The sequence below is a fragment of the Ailuropoda melanoleuca genome, chromosome 18 (genome assembly GCF_002007445.2).
Source record: "Ailuropoda melanoleuca isolate Jingjing chromosome 18, ASM200744v2, whole genome shotgun sequence".
Lineage (NCBI taxonomy): Eukaryota > Metazoa > Chordata > Mammalia > Carnivora > Ursidae > Ailuropoda > Ailuropoda melanoleuca.
The window spans coordinates 20,000,078-20,020,136 of record NC_048235.1 but is presented as its reverse complement, the minus strand read 5'-3'; the positions used below and the strand labels follow the sequence as shown (position 1 = coordinate 20,020,136).

The window sequence follows — 20,059 nt, the reverse complement described above, 5'->3', positions numbered from 1 at the left end:
ATTGAAAGAATATGTGACTACCAAGCCAGCCCTGCAAGAAATATTAAGGGGGATTCTATAAAAGAAGAAAGGTGCCAAGAGGAACATAGACCAGAAACTTAACAGAGACAATCTATAAAGCAGGGACTTTACAGGCAATATGATGGCACTAAATTCATATCTGTCAATAGTTACCCTCACTGTGAACAGTCTAAATGCTCCCATGAAATGGCACAGGGTTGCAGACTGGATAAAAAGACATGACCCATCCATATGGTGTCTACAAGAGACTCATTTTTGAACCTGAAGACACCTCCAGACTGAAGGTGAGGGGAAGAAGAACTATTTTTCATGCCAATGGACCTCAAAAGAAAGCTGGAGTAGCAATTCCCATATCAGACAAATTAGAATTTAAATCAAAGACTGTCATAAGAGCTGTAGAGGGATGCTATATCATACTTAAAAGGTCTATCCAACAAGAAAATCTAACAATTGTAAATATCTATGCCCCAACATGGGAGCAGCCAACTACATAAGCCAACTGTTAACCAAAATAAAGAATCATATTGCTAATAATATATTAATAGTAGGAGACCTCAACACTCCACTCTCAGCAATGGAGAGATCATCTAAGCAGAAGATCAACAAAAAAACAAGAGCTTTGAATGACACATTGGACCAGATGGACTTCGTAAATACATACAGAACATTCCACCCTAAAACTACAAAATACTCATCCTTCTTGAACACACATGGAACTTTCTCCAGAATAGACCACATACTGGGCCACAAATCAGGTATCAACCGATACCAAAAGATTGAGGTTATTCCCCGCATGTTTTCAGACCACAATACTTTGAAACTGGAACTCAATCACAAGAAAAAATTTGGAAGGAATTCAAACACTTGGAAGTTAAAGAACATCCTGCTAAAGAATGATTGGGTCAACCAGGAAATTAAAGTAGAGCTTGAACAATTTGGGGAAACTAATGAGACTGAAAACACATTGGCCCAAAACCTATGAGATACTGCAAAGGCAGTCCTAAAGAGGAAATACATAGCCATCTAATCTTCTCTCAAAAAAGAAAAATCCCAAATGCACAAGCTAAACTTACACCTAAAGGACCTGGAGAAAGAACAGCAAATAAAGCTTAAACCCCGCAGGAGAAGAGAAATAAAAATTGGAGTGGAAATCAATGAACTAGAAACCAGAAAAACAGTAGAACAGATCAATGAAACTAGAAGCTGGTTCTTTGAAAGAATTAATAAGATCGATAAACCTCTGACCAGACTTACTCAAAAGAAAAGGGAAAGGACCCAAATCAATAAAATCAAGAATGAAAGGGAAGAGATTATGACCAACACCAAGGAAATAGAAACAATTATTAAAGTTATTATCAGCAACTATATGACAACAAATTAAGCAACCTGAAAGAAATGGATGCCTTCCTGGCAACTTATACACTACCAAGACTGAAACAGGAAGAAATAGACAATCTGAATAGATCAATAACCAGTAACAAAATTGAAGCAGTAATCAAAAACCTTCCAAAAAACAAGAGTCCAGGCTTGGAACTCCAGATGGCTTCCCAAGGGAATTCTATCAAACATTTAAAGAAGAAAAAATACCTATTCCACTGAAGCTGTTTAAAAAAATAGAAACAGAAGGAAAACTTCCAAACTCCTATGAGGCCAGCATTACCTTGATCCCAAAACCAGGCAAAAACCCATCAAAAAAGATAATTACCGACCATTATCCCTAATGAATATGGATGCCAAAATACTCAACAAGATCCTAGTCAATAGGATCCAACAGTACATTAAAAGGATTATTCACCACAATCAAGAGGGATTTATTCCTGGGATGCAAGGGTGGTTCAACATTCACAAATCAATCAACGTGATAAAGCACATTAATAAAAGAAAAGACAAGAACCATATGATCCTCTCAATTGATGAAGAAAAAGCATTTAACAAAAACAACACCCGTTCCTGATTAAAACTCTTCAGACTATAGGGATAGAGGGAACATTCCTCAATATCCCAAAAACCATCAATGAAAAGCCCACAGCAAATATTGCTACCAATGGGGAAAAGCTGAGCTTTTCCCTTAAGGTCAGGAACACGACAGGGATGCCCAGTCTTACCACTATTGTTCAACATAGTGCTAGAAGTCCTAGCCTCAGCAATCAGACAACAAAAGAAATAAAAGGCATCCAAATTGGCAAAGAAGATGTCAAACTCTGTCTCTTCGCAGATGACACGATATGTTATGTGGAAAACCCAAAAGACTCTACCCCCATATTACTAGAACTCATACAGCAATTCAGCAACATGGCAGGATACAAAATCAATGCACAGAAATCAGTTGCATTTCTATACACTGACAATGTGACTGAATAAAGAGAAATTAAAGAATCGATTTCATTTACAATAGCAACAAAAACCATAAGATACCTAGGAATAAACCTAACCAAAGAGGTAAAAGATCTATACTCTAGAAACTACAGAACATTTATGAAAGAAATTGAGGAAGCCTCAAAGAGATGGAAAAACATTCCACACTCATTGGAAGAACAAATATTGTGAAAATGTCTATGGTGCCCAGAGCAATCTACAGTTCCAATGCAATCCCTGTCAAAATACCATTGACTTTTTTCATGGAGCTGGAACAAACAATCCTAAAATTTGTATGGAACCAGAAAAGACCCCCAAATTGTCAGGGGATTGTTGAAAAAGAGAACCAAAGCTGGGGGCATCACACCTGACTTCAAGCTATATTACAAAATTGTGATCATCAAGCAGCATGGTATTGGCACAAAAGCAGACCCATAGATCAATGGAACAGAATAAAGATCTCAGAAATGGACCCTCAACTCTAGGCTCAACTAATCTTCGACAAATCAGGAAAGAAAATCCACTGGAAAAAGACAGTCTCTTCAAAAAATTGTGCTGGGAAAATTGGGCAGCCACATGCAGAAGAATGAAATTGGACCATTCTCTTACACCATACACAAAGATAAACTCAAAATGGATGAAAGACCTAAATGTGAAACAGGAATTCATCAAAATCCTAGAAGAGAACATAGGCAGGAACCTCTTTGACACTGGCCACAGAGACCGTTTCCAAAACATGTCTATAAAGGCAAGGGAACAAAAGTAAAAATGAACTTTTGGGACTTCACCAAGATAAAAAGCTTCCGCATAGCAAAGGAAACAGTCAACAAAACTAAGAGGCAACCCAAGGAATGGGAGAAGATATTTTCAAATGACATTACGGATATAGGGCTGGTTTCCAAGATCTATAAAGAGCTTCTCAAACTCAACACCCAAAAAACAAATAATCCAGCCAATAAATGGGCAGAAAACATGAACAGACACTTCTCCAAAGAAGACATACAATGGCTAAGAGACACATGAAAAAATGTTCAACATCACTAGCCATCAGGGAAATACTAATCAAAACCATGATGAGATACCATCTTACACCAGTTAGAATGGCAAAAATTAACAAGACAGGAAACAAGTGTTAGTAAGGATGTGGAGAAAGGGCAACCCTCTTATACTGTTGGTGGGAATGCAAACTGGTGCAGCCACTCTAGAAAACAGTATGGAGGTTACTCAAGACATTAAAAATAGAGCTACTCTATGACCCAGAAATTGCACTACTAATGTATTTACTCCAAAGATACAGACATAGTGAAAAGAAGGGACACATACACCCCAATGTTCATAGCAGCAATGTCCACGATAGCCAAACCACAGAAGGAGCCGAGATGCCTTTCAACAGATGAATGGATAAGGGAGATGTGCTTCATATATACAATGGAATATTAGCCATCAGAAAGGATGAATACCCATCATTTGCATTGACATGGATGGAACTGGAGGGGATTATGCTAAGTGAAATAAGTCAAGTAGAGAAAGACAATTATTATATTGTTTCATTCATGTGTGGAACATAAGGAATAGTGTAGAGAACCACAGGGGACGGGAGGGAAAACTGAATGGGAAGCATTCAGAGAGGGGGACAAACCATGGGAGACTCTGGACTCTGGGAATCAAACTGAGGGTTATAGAAGGCAGGGGGGGTGGGGGGATGGGGCAATCAGGTGATTGGTATTAAGGAGGGTACGTGTGGTGATGAGCACCTGGTGTTATATGCAACTAATGAATCACTGAACACTACATCAAAAACTAATGATGTATTTTATGTTGGCCAATTGAACATAATAATAAAAAATAAAATAAAATAAATAAAAGCCAAGAAGAGAGGGGTGCCTAGGTGGCTCAGTTGGTTAAGCATCGGACTCTGATGTCAGCTCAGGTCATGATCTTAGGGTCATTGGACTTTACGTTCAGCATGGAGTCTGCTTGGGATTTTCTCTCTCCCTCTCCCTCTGCCCATGCTTGTTCTCCCTCTCTCAACAAATAAATAAAATATTAAAAAAAAAAAGCCAAGAAGAGAAAAAGAGTCACATTTTAGATAGCACTTCTCAGAAGAACAGTTTTCCCATAAAGAGATTAAAATCAAAGACAGGTATTGCTGGGTCTGGCTTTCCTTTTCAAGGGGCAGCCTGTGTTAACTGAGGAGCAATCAGAAATCACGTTCATTGTCTCTGTTGTCCTGCTCTTATCTGCCATCTTCTGCATTTCGTTCTCCTCTCACATTTAGTGTGAAGACTTGCCCATAACCAATATCTTTGTCTCTTTGTCCATCGCTTTACTCTTTTCTGTGGGTCAATCTCAGTTCTTTCCACAAGAGTAGATTTTTGTGCCCCAGGGTTCTTTCGTATGAATAGTAATTCAAGGCATATTAGTTTATTGGTGAAGTAAATATATGGCACAGCACAGCCTAAAGTCAGATTGGATAAACAAGATTTCCCAGTCACTTTAGTTGGGACCCAGCTCTTTAGGAAAATTACTACCATTCTCTGCCTGCCTCACATGCCCCATCCTCCTTCATTATGTGGCATAGCACTTGTCTTTCTGACCCATGAAAAGCCTTCCAGTTAATCAGACTAGCTGTTATTGGGGGTCAGCTTCTGATTTAATTCTTCCAATTCACTTTGTTAGAAAGGTAAGTTGTGGTTGGGGTGGAGCTGGAACAAATTTTGGTAACCCACCCGGCCATAATAATGCGAGGCTTTTTAGAGTAACTGGCATTTGAGTCTTTCACACATTACTATCACCCACTTATTTAAAAATGTTCATAATAAACTCTGTTGCTTTTACTTTTGCTAATCATAAAAAATAGTTCTCTTATTAAATTAGAATCCTTTCAATTCTTTCCCACTCAGGAGCCCCCATATTCCCATGATTTCAATTGCAATTTTGTAAAGAAATAGAAAGTACCCATCAAAACTGGACATATCCCCTTTGTTATTCTCACTCATGTTGGTTTTATAAGAACACAGATGACACTTTTCAAGAGCTATTTCATATTTATGAAAATGAATAATTCATATTCAATCAAGTTGATGTATGATACTAATATTTTAAAATGTGGAATTATCTACCCTCAGTAAACATTATCTAGGCATTATTAGAGTAAAATAACTGTTCAAACAAATAACCCCCAAAATTCAGTAGGTTAAAAATAATAAAGTACACTTCTAGTTTACATAAAGTCCAATATGATCAAGCAAGATCTAAAAGGTAGAAAAAGTAAATATGTATTCAGAATATAGTATGTTTAACCAGGAAAGAAGGCTTGATTGTCTTCTGTTTGACCTTTGATTACTAATTATTTACATACTTTTTGTTTCAGTAGAAAAAAATAACCAGAGTCAACCTGAATAAATATAATAAAACTTATTAATGCTTAATAAATATTAGTATATCAAGATTAAATTACATGTATCTTCACTGAAATTTATCCTATCCTTTACTTTATTCTGAGAAGAGAATCGGTAGCTACTGTTCTTCTCACAGATACTTGCAGCATCCCTATTGTTCATGTTTTTGTCTTGGGAGGTAACTTCTAATTTGAAGCTGAACATCTGGTTTCTGAAAACCCAATTCATAGAAATATTTCAACAGTCAAATAATTTTTTCTTGTACATAGGGCTAGAGTAGACCAAAATCTTCCATTTCTATCTTCTCAAATTGAAGGCTCAAAATGTGACTTCTCTCANAATAATTTTTTCTTGTACGTAGGGCTAGAGTAGACCAAAATCTTCCATTTCTATCTTCTCAAATTGAAGGCTCAAAATGTGACTTCTCTCAAGATTTGTGTAGCATAGCCGGTGGGATTTTCATGGCAGCATTTTTACCCAAATGGTAATAATGAGGGGAGGGGATGTTGCCTGAAGAAATACAGACACAAATGTGCTCATAGAATAAAACTAGTGTAAAAATATGGGTGGCAAAGCTCTGACTACTTATTACTGATCTTATATACGTAGCAAAATACCACCGTAGTGATATAAATTTGAACAGAATCTCAGCTTTTTGTTGTTGTTGTTTTGTTTGTTTTATTTCAAAGAGTCCCATAGTTGGGCTTAAGTCTACCCCTTGTTTGTTTTCTACTTGCCTCATCTGCTTTCCCCCCACTTGTTTGTCCTTTTTTGATGTCTTTCAGATTAAACCAGTATTTTCTACTATTCAAGTTTTTCTTCTCTATGGCATTTTTAGTTACTCCTTTTTTTAAAAAATATTTTTGATTGTTTCTTTAGGGATTAAGGTATGTCTTCTCAATTTATCATAGTCCACTGCAAAAACTGTATGACAGTATAATTGCATTTATTTTATCATTTACCTACTTCATATTTAATTTCTACATATATTTAAAACTCTGCCATTTATTGTTGCTATTTTTACTTCAAACATCTAATAAGAGTCTTTTAAGGAAACTTTATGCATTTTTTTTTTTACATTTACCAACATATTTGCTGTTTATGGTGCTCTTCATTCCTTCCTGAAAATAGGGAATTCCATCTGGAAACATTCTCTTTCACCTGAAGTATTTCTTTATTATTATGGGCTTTCTGTGAAAAATTCTCTTAGCTGTAGTTATGCTTTGGGTTTTGAAGAATATCTTTGCTGGAGATAGAAAGGGAATGCAAGTTGGTATAGCCACTCTGGAAAACAGTGTGGAGGTCCCTTAAAGAGTTAAAAATTGAGCTACCCTATGACCCAGCAATTGCACTACTGGGTATTTACCCCAAAGATACAGACGTAGTGAAGAGAAGGGCCATATGCAACCCAATGTTCATAGCAGNCATTGTCCACAATAGCTAAATCGTGGAAGGAGCCGAGATGCCCTTCAACAGATGACTGGATTAAGAAGCTGTGGTCCATATATACAATGGAATATTATTCAGCTATCAAAAAGAGCGATTTCTCAACATTTGCTGCAACATGGACGACACTGGAGGAAATAATGCTAAGTGAAATAAGTCAAGCAGAGAAAGACAATTATCATATGGTTTCTCTCATCTATGGAACATTAGAACTAGGAAGATCAGTAGGAGAAGAAAGGGATAAAGAAAGGGGGGTAATCAGAAGGGGGAATGAAGCATGAGAGACTATGGATTCTGAGAAACAAACTGAGAGCTTCAGAGGGGAGGGGGGTGGGGTAATGGGGTAGACTGGTGATGGGTAGTAAGGAGGGCATGTATTGCATGGTGCACCTGGGTGTTATACGCAACTAATGAATCATCGAACTTTACATCAAAAACCAGGGATGTACTGTATGGTGACTAACAATATAATAAAAAAATATTATTATTAAAAAAAAGAAATCTGAGTTGATAGTTATTTTTCCTGCAGCACATTAAAACTATCCTATTGTTTTCTGATTTTCATTGTTTTTTATGAGAAGTCAGCTATTATTAATATTGCTCACCTAATTTAGTAATATGCCTTTATTCTCTGGCCACTTTTGCCAGGAATGGCCAGAAATCCCTGTACTGATGGATGAAAGATTACTCCAGACTTTGCTGTGAAAGAGAGAAGGCAAGGGGGTCAACACTCAGAGACGAAGACCCTTTTCTCTTCTTTGCTCTCGCCTTTATTCATGCTCCAGGATAATCATAAGTCTTTATCACTCTGTTTCTCAAGCAAATGATATGTGACAAGGGGTCTTACAGAATATAGAAGAGTTTGATTATGGGAAGGATACAATGTGCTGATCAGCTTGTTCTATGAATTCGGCTAAACATAGCCTTAGGGGACAATGCATACATCTCTTAGATTACAGGGCAGCTGTTTGAGCTAAGAAAGCTCTGGGGAAGGTAAATCTCTGGGGCATTCCTATGGCAGAGTGGTTGAGCAGGCCTTGCATTCCAAAGGCCTACATCCTTCTCTGAAAACTTCCATCACCCCCAGCGGCCTCTGTGTTACATTTTAGCAAGCCAGGTATTATGGATGATTTCATACTCTACATTAACTCCAACACACTTTTAGCTTTTCTTCTTTGTTTTTAAGATTTTATATTTCAATAGGTTGACTGTGATATGCCCTGCTATGGTATTCATTGTATTTAAAATGCTTGAAGTTCACTGGGCTTTTGGAATCTATGGATTGGTATCTTTACACATTTTATAAAAAAAGTCAGTCATTGCTTTTTGTGTATTTCCAAGGTCTACTCTTTATCTCTTCTCCTAGGTATCCAATGTTACCCTATTAGTCCACAGGTCACTGATTATCTGTTTTATTTATTGTTTTTTTCTTGCTTACTTTGGTTTGGATAGTTCTAATTTATTTCAATTGACTTCAATTCACTGATCCACTCATACTGTTTAACATCCTCTTACACCTACATAATGAATTTTCGATTTCAAAATTGTATGTTTCAGTGGTGTACTCATTTGATTCTTTACAGGTTTTCATTTCTTTAAATAACGCCATAATTATTGATCCATTTTGTGCATCTTCTAAATCCATTAACATATTTATGACAGTATTTTAAGTCTTAATATACTAATCCAAAACTCATCTTTTGGTTATTTTCAGTTGTACGACATAATGATTTGATATTTGTATATATTGCAGAATAATCACAGTAAGTCTAGTTAACGTCCATCAGCACACACAGTAGCTCATCTTTTGATAATGCTTCTATTTACATTTCCTTCTCTGCTTATGGGCTTTGATTTGGCTTCTTCACATGTCTTTCACATGTCTCAAAATGTTTTATTGTATTCCAGATACTATAAATAAAAATAACAGTTGATATTGAAGTTGAATAGATGTAGTATAGAGATAAAGATAGAGATATATTTTCCCCCAGAAAGGTCTTATGGCTTTGTTAGCCTTGATGGTGAGATCTCTGAACCTATTAGGAGTTACTTGCAACTTTGATTAGTTTTATTTTACTTTTGTTTCCAAATATTTCAAGAATTTGGTTAGGCCTCATCCCAAAAGGGCTCTGAGCACCAATTTTAAAAAAGCAGCCAGCTTTCTGCACTTGAAAGGTGTTAAAATCTTCAATCCTATGAAGAAATTATGTAGAATCTGGGTTGTTGCTTTAATTCATTTTATTTTATTAAGGAAACTTTTCTTTCGAGTTTGAGGTCAGATGCCTTCTCCAACAAGACTTTGGGATTAAAACACCACTATATCTTCCTCCATGCCCTCGTTCCCTCCCTACTCATTATTTATTTAACAAAATATATTCTGTGAGAGAATTGGAACACTGGGATTATTGGTTTTGCATTTCGGGCTTTTCCATATTTCAGTTCCTCATGATAGCCCATATGTTCGTTAAAAATTCAGCTGATTTTCTTTGTCCTAAGAAAGGCTCCCTGCCTCTGGGAAGACTGGTCCTCTGTCCTCCCCAGAACAGAATAAAACAGACAAGGATGCAGCTTTATTATTTAAGAAGGTCTCATTCTTCTCCAGAATTTAGTTCATTTTTTGACTTCTTTGCATCTATAGCTCTTAGATGGCTTTAAAGAAAAGAATGATGATTTGGTTTCCCCAGTGTTCTTTTGTTACAGCAGGAGCAACCATATGGTGGTTCTTATCCTTGTCTTCATATAAGAATTTTCTCAAGATCTTTTAGGAATTCCAGTATGCAGGCTGCACTCTAGGTCAATTAAATTAGAGTGTGCAGGGATAGACCCAAGCATCAGTGTTTTTTAAAGCTCCCAAAGTGAGTCCCACTGTTGAGCCAATGATAAGAACAACTGCTCCAGTGGTGTAGAATTTAGGCTTTCTGAAAAACCAATTCTGCAAAGGGCTAAAGAAACTCAGATAGATGACAGTTTAGAAAAGTGAAGAAGATTGAAGATGATTGGTAAAGAATATTGGTTGGTTGACATTATCATTTCAACCTCAAAAAGCATTTAAATATGAATGCTGGCTATATTTGCACAATATATATTTGCTATTATGACTTTATATTAATCATGATGGTAATGTTGATAATAAAGTTTCTATGAAGGAAAAAATTAAATTTATGAGAAATCAAAAATTCTAACCATGAGAAATGGATATTGGGGTCGTTTATTTGTTTGAAAAATTAATAATAATTTTCTTCAGATAATAGTCTTTCATTGTTACTGCCTGGTTTCTTAACAATCAACATTTTTTTTCTCCACCTATTTTGTTTTATTTTATCCTTTAAATAATCCATGGGGTAGGGATGGGGAGAGGCAAGAGAACAGCTAAATTTTAAGTAGTGTTTCAATTGTGTTAAAATTGATATTTCCTATGACTCTAATATATAGTGTATTTTTAAAAGGTTTTAAAATAAGGTAAATTAAAATATAAACTGAGAAACACATTTTACAGTATTTTATTAAAACCTGGGAACTCATACTTTGTAAAAATTCTTATGGATAACATTGTATTTATTTTTTATTAGTTGGAAGAAGTAATTGATTTTAAAAGAGGAAAGGAACTGCCTTCACAAATAAGCCACGCATATACATCTTTCTTATTTTTCCTCTATTGCAATTAAATTAACCATTTAGTCCAAGATTACAAAATAATTAAGTAGCTGGCAATGGAACTAAGGGAGAATGAACATCACCTGGCAAACACGGACTCCAATAATAATTATTCAATGACATCTCTTCTGGATGCAGTCAATGAATGTCCTTTTAATGCATTTCATTGGAGAGAAAATGTGTGCATTTGTGTTTGTACACTGGAGAATTGAATCATGACAAATGAGTGCATTTTTGACATCACATGTGAAGAAAGAAGAGCCTGTTTTGGACATCCAAGAAGTGGAGGACTGTAGAAGATAATATTTTAGAGTTGTGTACTCAGCTCTCAAGTCTCCTTTAAAAATCATTCCCCACTCCCAAAAGGAGTAGGTATCAGTAATTATGTTTGTATTATCTTAATACTACTCTCTTAACCAATACTATTTGGAACTAATGTAGACACGATGAGAAAATCAGGTTCTTTCTCAAGAAAGTTTGAATTGAGAGGTACAGAGATTCAGAAGAAGTCATGCTAATAGCAGAACAATAAAGTGAAAATTCACAGGTTTCTGCTCCTGAGGTTCCAGAACTTTCTGGTTTTTCCCACTCTTGAGTCCTGTTTTCAACATCCTATTTTATTTCATGATATAGCACAGTATACTTTCAATTAGATATATTTTTGTTTTGTTAAGCTAGATTGATGTGGTTTTCTGACAAAGATTCTCAATTTGCAAGCAGTTTGATATCCTTTTAGGGTATCCTATTCATTTTTTAGTTTAATGAACTGAGACACGAAAAGCTTTAGTCAATTAACAAAGTCACAAAACTATCTGAAAAAGAATCTCAGAATTGAAGATAATATCCATAATACTTTTTCAAGCAAATATCTTTAAATAGTTAAATAAAAAGCAAATTTGCTTTGTGTCAGGTAATAGTGACACTGATGATTTAATATCACCTGGAAAAAATCTTGAATTAGATATGAATTATATAAGCATACATACTCTTATTAATGCTAAAAACCTAACTGAGACATTAGCCTCTACAAATTAGGAAATTGAGGAAATGTCACTAATTCCATCCAAGTCTTCTGGCTGGTAAATCATGATGGATTTGAGATAGGATTCCATTTCTTACTGACACCAGTGTTTGTGCTCCATTTCCATACTAGGAACAGAATTTTAGAAAATCAAGCTTGAAAAAAAGTCAAGGTTTATTTACTTATTAGCTATCTCCAAAACTTATTTATCAATTTTTTTAAGTGTATGTAGATCTAAGTATCCATAGATTCCATACAAGGGTGCCTGAAAATTCTCATTGATATTTGATAGATTTTATTTATATGTAAATAAAGCATTTTTGATAACAACATGTGATTCACCAAAAAGCTAAAAGTCATAAGTGGAAAATGAAAGAAGTGAACATCACTTTTAAGCAGATTCTGAATAACAAAATTAGACCCTAGACATAGTGAAAATCCCTCCTGCTTTTTAATTCCTGCGTGTAGTTTTCTTTCTAAGTTTTCACTCCTGACATTGAAATTTTTTCATTTTACTAGAATTCCCTCATTTAAAATTAATCATTGACATTTTGTAGTTTTTGTTTAAGAAATGGCTCCAAGTTACTATGAACACCGTGATATCAAGCCATTACTGAGAACTCTGGTGAGTATTGCTTTCCACTTCTGTACACTCAAAGAATTAAGTGTCTTTCCATACTTGTATTTAAAGGAAGTTCTTAGACGACTAATTTGTAAATCAGATGTTAGGAACACGTTAATTACAATCAAAGAACCTTAAAATTAAGGAAGAAAAGAGACACATACATTTAATACAAGGGGTAGAATATAGGGGCAGGGAAGTAGACAAGGATTTCCAGTATGTAGAATGTGTATAGGAGAAGCCAACCTAAAAATTCCAATTAGGATAACTGGTGCTTTGCTATGATGATGGCATCTTTGCATTTTTATTTTTGTTTTGATGTCCTTATTTGAGGAGCTTGCTAAGTAAGAGTAAAGAGCCCTAAAACTGACCAGAGCAAGGGCAGACTATATCTCTACAACTAGGTGATGAAGACTTATAGTAACAGCAATACCTTAATTTTTGTTTATCTTATGATGATATTGTATTTATACATTACCCCTTACCTTTACAATAAATCCTGGTATTAAGCTACGTTACATACAGTTATTTGTTTATTGAAATTGATCAGATCTGATAAATAATTTTGAGGCCTTGATAAGTGTTATAATCATTCTAAACAGTGTCACAAAATATGGTAGTTTGGAACTCTTATTCTGTAACATGCAGTAAGTCAATACAATAATAAAGCCCTGTATAATAGTGGCTACTTTGTCTACCAACATACCACTTGTCTCCCATATGGCACCATCATTTTTTAGTACACTATACTAAGGGGTTATTCTGTTCCAGGCATTTATCTAGATATGTACACATTTTAACCGTATAACTAAAAAGGGCAATGAAAGATTGGTTAAGAATAAAGTAACCCATATAATGGAATTTTGCAAGTATGTATAATTTATCTTAAAATGGTTCAAGAACGATTAGATAAAACTATAATATAGAAACAGTTAATTTTAGAAAACATTAATTTATGAAACAGCTCCACTTGAAACCCTTCTGGACTGGAGGAATAAAGACCTCTGAAAATCTGCTCTCCTATAAAAGTAAGAACACTTGTAAAGATTGTGAAAATCAACATTTTAAGAATTCTGGAAATTAACCAGAAGTTTGCATCAATTCAAGGGGCACTTATTCAAGAAAAACAGCTGAATCTCCATAAGAACACAGCATTTTGACCTATTCCATTCCCATTCCCGTCTCCCCAGCTCTGCCTAAGCCTTGAAAAGTAGTAGTCTTGCAACCATGGTAGCTATGAAAACTAGCAGCCTAGCAGTCACTGAGTGAATACAATAGGTTTGAAGCTTTCCAAAAAGTCATGTCCACAAACTTGTTACATTTTTCCTGTTTGGTAGTGTTTTGGAAAAGCTCAAATTCTATTTGACCTAATTCAGAACTCACTCTGTGAGATCAATCTTATCCTCAGAGCATTTGCTGAAAAATATCCATGGCAATTGTTTAATATCACAGCTGCCCCAAACAGTCATATTAGTTGAGATTAACAAAAGATTGACCAAAAAACTTAAAAAGAAAAACCGGGAAATGAGATAGGGGGCTTCAAAAAGTTTCAACATTTTCCTGGAAGTACTGAACACCACACACATGCAAAGCTATATACATGCCCAGGAAAGACCTCATAAGGCATTAAACTTTCAACTCTTATTGACCATGGGGCTCTGCACAGGCAGAAAGTAAAGGCTAAAACAGAGTTGTGAATTATCTGCAGAAGTACTGAAGACATGTCCCAATACATACACATACACAGGCAAAGAGCCCCCTGGCAAAGCCTGGAGACTTATTGGTTCATTGCAGCTAAATAAATCTTCGTCCAATCCTTAGCTAACTACTAAGCTAACTGAGCACAGACTGCAATGGATATGTATGACAATTAATCCAGGAAAGTCACTGAACAAATAAATAGCACTACCAACAACAAAACCTGGTGGAGAAGGGTGAGGAATCTGATCTCCAGAGCTTACAAGAGCTTCCAGAGTTTTCCAAAGTTTATTATATTATTTTAAATATCTAGTTCTCAACAAAAAATTATTAGGCATACAAGGAAGCCAGAAATTATGGCCCATACATGGGGGGAAAAGCAGTCAATAGAAACTGTCCCTCAGCAGTCATTTATTAGACAAAAACTTTAAATCACTATTATAAATAGTTTCAAAGAACTAAACTAAACCATATCTAAAGACTTAAAAAAATATGAGAATGATGTCTCACCAAGGAGATATTATTAACGAGGAGATATAAATTATTAAAAACAAAACAAGTAGAAATTCTAGATTTGAAAGCACAATCATGAAATGAAAACAAATCATTAGAAGGTCTTTCATGGGTTAAATTGTATCCCCTCCCCCCGCCATTATACGCTGTAGTCCCAATTCCCATACTTTAGAATGAGACATTATTTAAAGATAGGACCTTTATGGAGGTAATCAAGTTCAAAAAAACAAAGGATGATTAGGATGGACCTTAATTCAACAGAATAGGTTTACTTATAGAAAAAGGACATTTAGAAACAAAGAGACACACATATAGAACCCATGTAAACATCAAAGCAGAGACAGGTGTGATGTGTTCACAATCCAAGAAACATCAAAGATTGCTGGCAAATAGCCAGATAAGAGACACATGGAACAAATTCTTCCTAACCTCAGAGTGAACCAACCCTGCCAACATCTTACCTCTGACTTCTAGCCTCCAGAATCGTGAGACAATATTTGTTATGTCATTCAGTTTATGATACTTTGTAATGGCAGCCCTAGCAAACTAATACAGGGTACAACAGATTTGAGCAGGCTAAAGAGAGATTTGGAAAACATGAACATCGATTAAAATTATCTACTCTGAGAATAGAAAAAAAAAAAAGAATAAAAGAAAATAAACAGAGCCTTAGAGACTGGTGGGTCACCATCAATCATACCAACATACACATAATGGAATCCAAGAAAGAGAATACAAAAAAGGGACAGAAAGAATATTTAAAGAAATAATGGCTTAAAATTTTCCAAAGTTTATGAAAAACCTTAATCCATACATTCAAGAAGACTACTGAATTACCAGTAGCATAAACTCAAAGATATCCACAGTTAGGCACATAGCTGAACTGTCAAAAGACTAAAATAATCCTAAAATAAGTAAGAAAGAAAGGACTCATTATGCAAAAGTGAACCTTAATAAGATTAATAACTTACCTCTCATCAGAAACTGTGGAGGCCAGAAGTAGGTGGGATGACATTATTCACAATGCTGAAAGAAAAAATATGTCAACTGAGAATTCTCTATTCAGCAAAATAATCTTTCAAAAATGGAGAAATTATGATTCCCAGACACAGAGAATTTGTCACCCATAGTACTTCCCCACAAGAAATATAAAGGGAGTTCTTAAGGCTAAAATGAAAGAACATTAGATAGTAACTCAAATCCACACAAAGAAATACTGAGCACAGGCAAAGATGATTATATAGGTAAATAGTAATTCTGATTCATGTAGAAATAGACAACCAAATGAACTAGGATTTATAAAACTGTTAATAGGCTTATAATGTATAAAGATGCAATTTGTATGACAATAATAACACAAAAAAGTGGGGAGGGAAGACTTAAAAAGAGACAAAATTTTCAAATGCTATTGAAATTATATTGTAATCTGAACTAGATTGTGTGAAAATAATGTTAACTGNATACAAGAGACAAAATTTTCAAATGCTATTGAAATTATATTGTAATCTGAACTAGATTGTGTGAAAATAATGTTAACTGTAATTTCTGGGACAACGACTAAGAAAATAACTCAAAACCTACAGCAAAAGAAACGAGAGGAAAAAAAAATGGTACACTACAAATATTTAATACAAAACAGGCAGTAGTTTAGAAATAGAAGAACAGAAAAAATGTAAGATATAGAAAAAAACAAAACATAGCAGTTGGAAATCCTACCTTATTATACTTAATTATATTGAGTATCAAGGGACTAAGTACTCCAATCAAAAAGCAGAGACTGGCACAATGGATTAAAAAAAAAAGTCACCATATGCTGCCTACAAGAGATACACTTTAGATGCAAGTACACAAGTAGGTTGAAAATAAAAGGATTCAAACAGTAACCAAAAGAGAAATGAAATGGCTATATTGATAACAGACAAAATAGATTTTTAGGAAGAATCGTTCCTAGAGACCCCCCCCAAAAAAGGTTTCTTATGATATAAGGGTTAATCAGAAAGACACAAAAATGATAAACATATATGCCCCTAATAAAATAACCTTAGACTACATGAATCAAAACTAACAACATTGAAAGGTAAAATAGACAAAAAAATAATTGTTGGTGACTTTAATACCCCACTTTCAATAATAGATAGAACAACTAGACAGAAATGACCAATAAAACAAAAGCTTTCAACGATGCTATAAACCAACTATAGCCATCTATAAAATGCTTTACCCAACAAAAACAGAATACATTTTTTTTTTTTTGAGTACATGAAACATTTCCCAGGACAGACTGTTAGGCCATAAAACAAATATCAGTGAAATTAAAATGACTGAAATCATACAAAGAATTCTCACTGTACACAATGGAATTAAATTAGAAATTAGTAACAAAAATGAGAAATTTATGAATATTTGGAAATTAAACAAATGCAGTTCTAAATTACCAATGAAACAAAGATGAAATAAGGTAAAATTAGAAAATCTTTTGGGAAAAGAAAATAAAAACAAAATATATCAAAACTTATGGGATATAGCAAAAGCAGTATTTAAGGGGAAATTTATAGAAATGAATGCCTATATTAAAAAAGAAAACAACTCTCATCAATTACCAATTATCAAAACTTATGGGATATAGCAAAAGCAGTATTTAATGGGAAATTTATAGAAATGAATGCCTATATTAAAAAAGAAAACAACTCTCATCAATTACCTAATCTTTCCCTTTAAGAAACCACAAAAAGCAAACAGACTTAGGCAAATAGAAGGAAAGATTTCTTCCTTTCTAATTATATAATTAGAATAATTATATACAAAATAATAATTTTGTATATAATTACAGCAAAAGAAACTGTAAAGATAATCAACAAAATTAAAAGTTGGTTCTTGAAAAGATTACCAAAATTGACAAAACTTCAGCTGGACTGACTAACAACAAAAAGAGTTCAGATACTAAAATCAGTAGTGAAAGAGGGGACATTATTATTGCCCTTACAGAAATAATAAAAGATTAGAACACTATTAACAATTGTACGTCAAAAATTAGATAACCTATGGATAAACTGCTAGAAAGACTCAAACTACTAAAACTGACTTAAGAACGGATATCTAAGTAGACATAAAACAAGTATAGAAAATGAATTAGTACTAAAAACAAAACAAAACAAAAAAACCCAAAAAAACAAAACTTCTTCCAAAGAAATCCTAAACTCAAATGGCTTCAGTGGAGAATTCAACTAAAAGCCTTAAGAAGTATTAACATCAATCCATCACAAGCTCTTCCAACAAGCAGATGACAAGGCAGAAACACTTTCCCACTTATTCCATGAGACCAATATTTCCTTGATACCAAAGACAGGCAAAGAAATAATAAGAAAACAAAACCACAGACTATTATCTTATAAATATAGAGGCAAAATCCTCAACAAATGGTAACAAAAACTCCAGAAACATAAAAAGGATTTTACTTTATGGCCAAGTGGGATTCATTCCAAGACTGCAAGATTAGTTTAACATACACAAATCAACCACTGTAATACACCTCATAATAGAACATAGGAAAAAAACACACATGATCAATTCAATAGACAGAAAAAACATTAGACAAAATTTTATGATAAAAACACAACAAACTAGGAATAGAAGAGAATTTTTTAGCCTGATAAAGACATCTACAAAAATCTCATAGCTAACATCATACTTAATAGTGAAAGACTGAATGCTTTCCCCTTAGGTTCAGAAATAAGAAAAGAATGTTCTCTTTTACCATTTATATTCAACATTATACTCTAGCCGGGAAAATAAGGCAAGAAAAATAAAGTTACCCTGACTGGAATGGAAGGAGTAAAACTACTTCTATTCACTAAAGGCATGATCGTATACCTAAAAATCATAAGTAAATGGAAAAGCAACAAAACAAAACATTAGTCCTAATAAATAAGTTTAGCAGTGTTCTTGGATATAAGATTAATATTAAAAAATCAGTTGTAATGCTACACACATGCAATGAACAAAATAAAAATAAAACTAAAGAAAAAATTCCCTATTTAATATCATCCAAAACAATAAGCTATTAAGAATAAGTTAATAAAAGGAGTTTAAAAATTGTGTATTAAAACCACAAAACATCACTGAAGGAAATTAAGATCTAAACAATTAGAAAAAATTTCACATACATGGATTAGAAAATTTACTATTTTTAAGAAGGCAATATTTTCTAAATTGATCCACAGATTCAATGCAATCTCTATCAAAATCCCAGTCTATTTTTCGCAGAAATTGACAAGCTGATCCTAAAATTTATATGGAATTTCAAGGAACCCAGAACAGTCACACAATCTTTAAGAAGAAGGACAAAACTGGTGGACCCACACTTCACAATTTCAAAACTTTATATAAAGCTACTATAATCAGCACAGTGTGGTACTGACAAGAAAAGGAAATCAACAGATCAGTGGAATAGCATCAAGAGCTCAGATATAAACACTTACATTTACAGCCAATTGGTTTTTTTCAAAAAGAGTACCAACAATTAATGAGAAAACATGGTATTTCAACAAATAGTTGTGGGACAACTAGATATCCATTTACCAAAAATTGAAGCTCTACTCACACCAAATACAAAAATTAACTCAGATGGATCACAGAAGTAGATGTCAGGGCTTGAAGTAAAAAAATTATTTGAAGAAAGATTAGGAGTAAATCTCTGTGACCTTGGAATAGGCATTTTTTTGATATGATGCCAAAGGCACAAGTTACAAGAAAAAATACAGATATATGAATATCATCAAAGAAAATTTTTAAGTTGTGTTTCAATGAAAATTATGAAGTGAAATAATAACTCAGGAAATGGGAGAAAACAATTGCAAATCATATATTTGACAAAAGTTTTATTTCCAGAATATATAAAGATCTCTTGCAACTCACCAATAAAAGTACAAATAATCCAATTGATGATTGATTTTTTAAAACAAATAATCCAATTTAAAAAAAGGCAAAGGAATGCCATCAAAAACATGAAATGTGTATGTGGGGGTGATAAAAATGTGCTTTAGAATGTGTTTGAACTTAAGCAAACCATCAACTTAAAATAGATTGTTATATACACAGAGGGTGTTGCATATGAACCTCATGGTAACAACAAGCCAAAACACAAAAAGTAAAGAGAAAGGCATCCAAACATAATACTAAAAAAAATCATCAAATCACAAGGGAAAAAGGTAAGTGAAAAAGACAGGATCAAAGAACTACAAAAACTTCCAGAAAACAATTAACAAAATGGCAACAAATACATACCTATCAATAATTACCTTAAATGTAAATTAACTAAGTGCTCCAAAC

General features: G+C 34.0%; 1 long non-coding RNA gene across 10 annotated transcripts in view; it reads right to left on the bottom strand.

The window, feature by feature from the left end:
* Positions 1-20,059, bottom strand: part of LOC105241731 — a 246,563-nt gene that overhangs the window by 24,411 nt on the left and 202,093 nt on the right. For 9 of the 10 annotated variants that reach the window (XR_004621896.1, XR_004621897.1, XR_004621898.1 and 6 more), the window contains one exon: positions 15,703-15,757. The exons of the other annotated variant lie outside the window; for it this stretch is intronic. This is a non-coding gene — a long non-coding RNA (uncharacterized LOC105241731). The remainder of the gene's footprint in view (positions 1-15,702; positions 15,758-20,059) is intronic. 10 annotated transcript variants of the gene reach the window in all.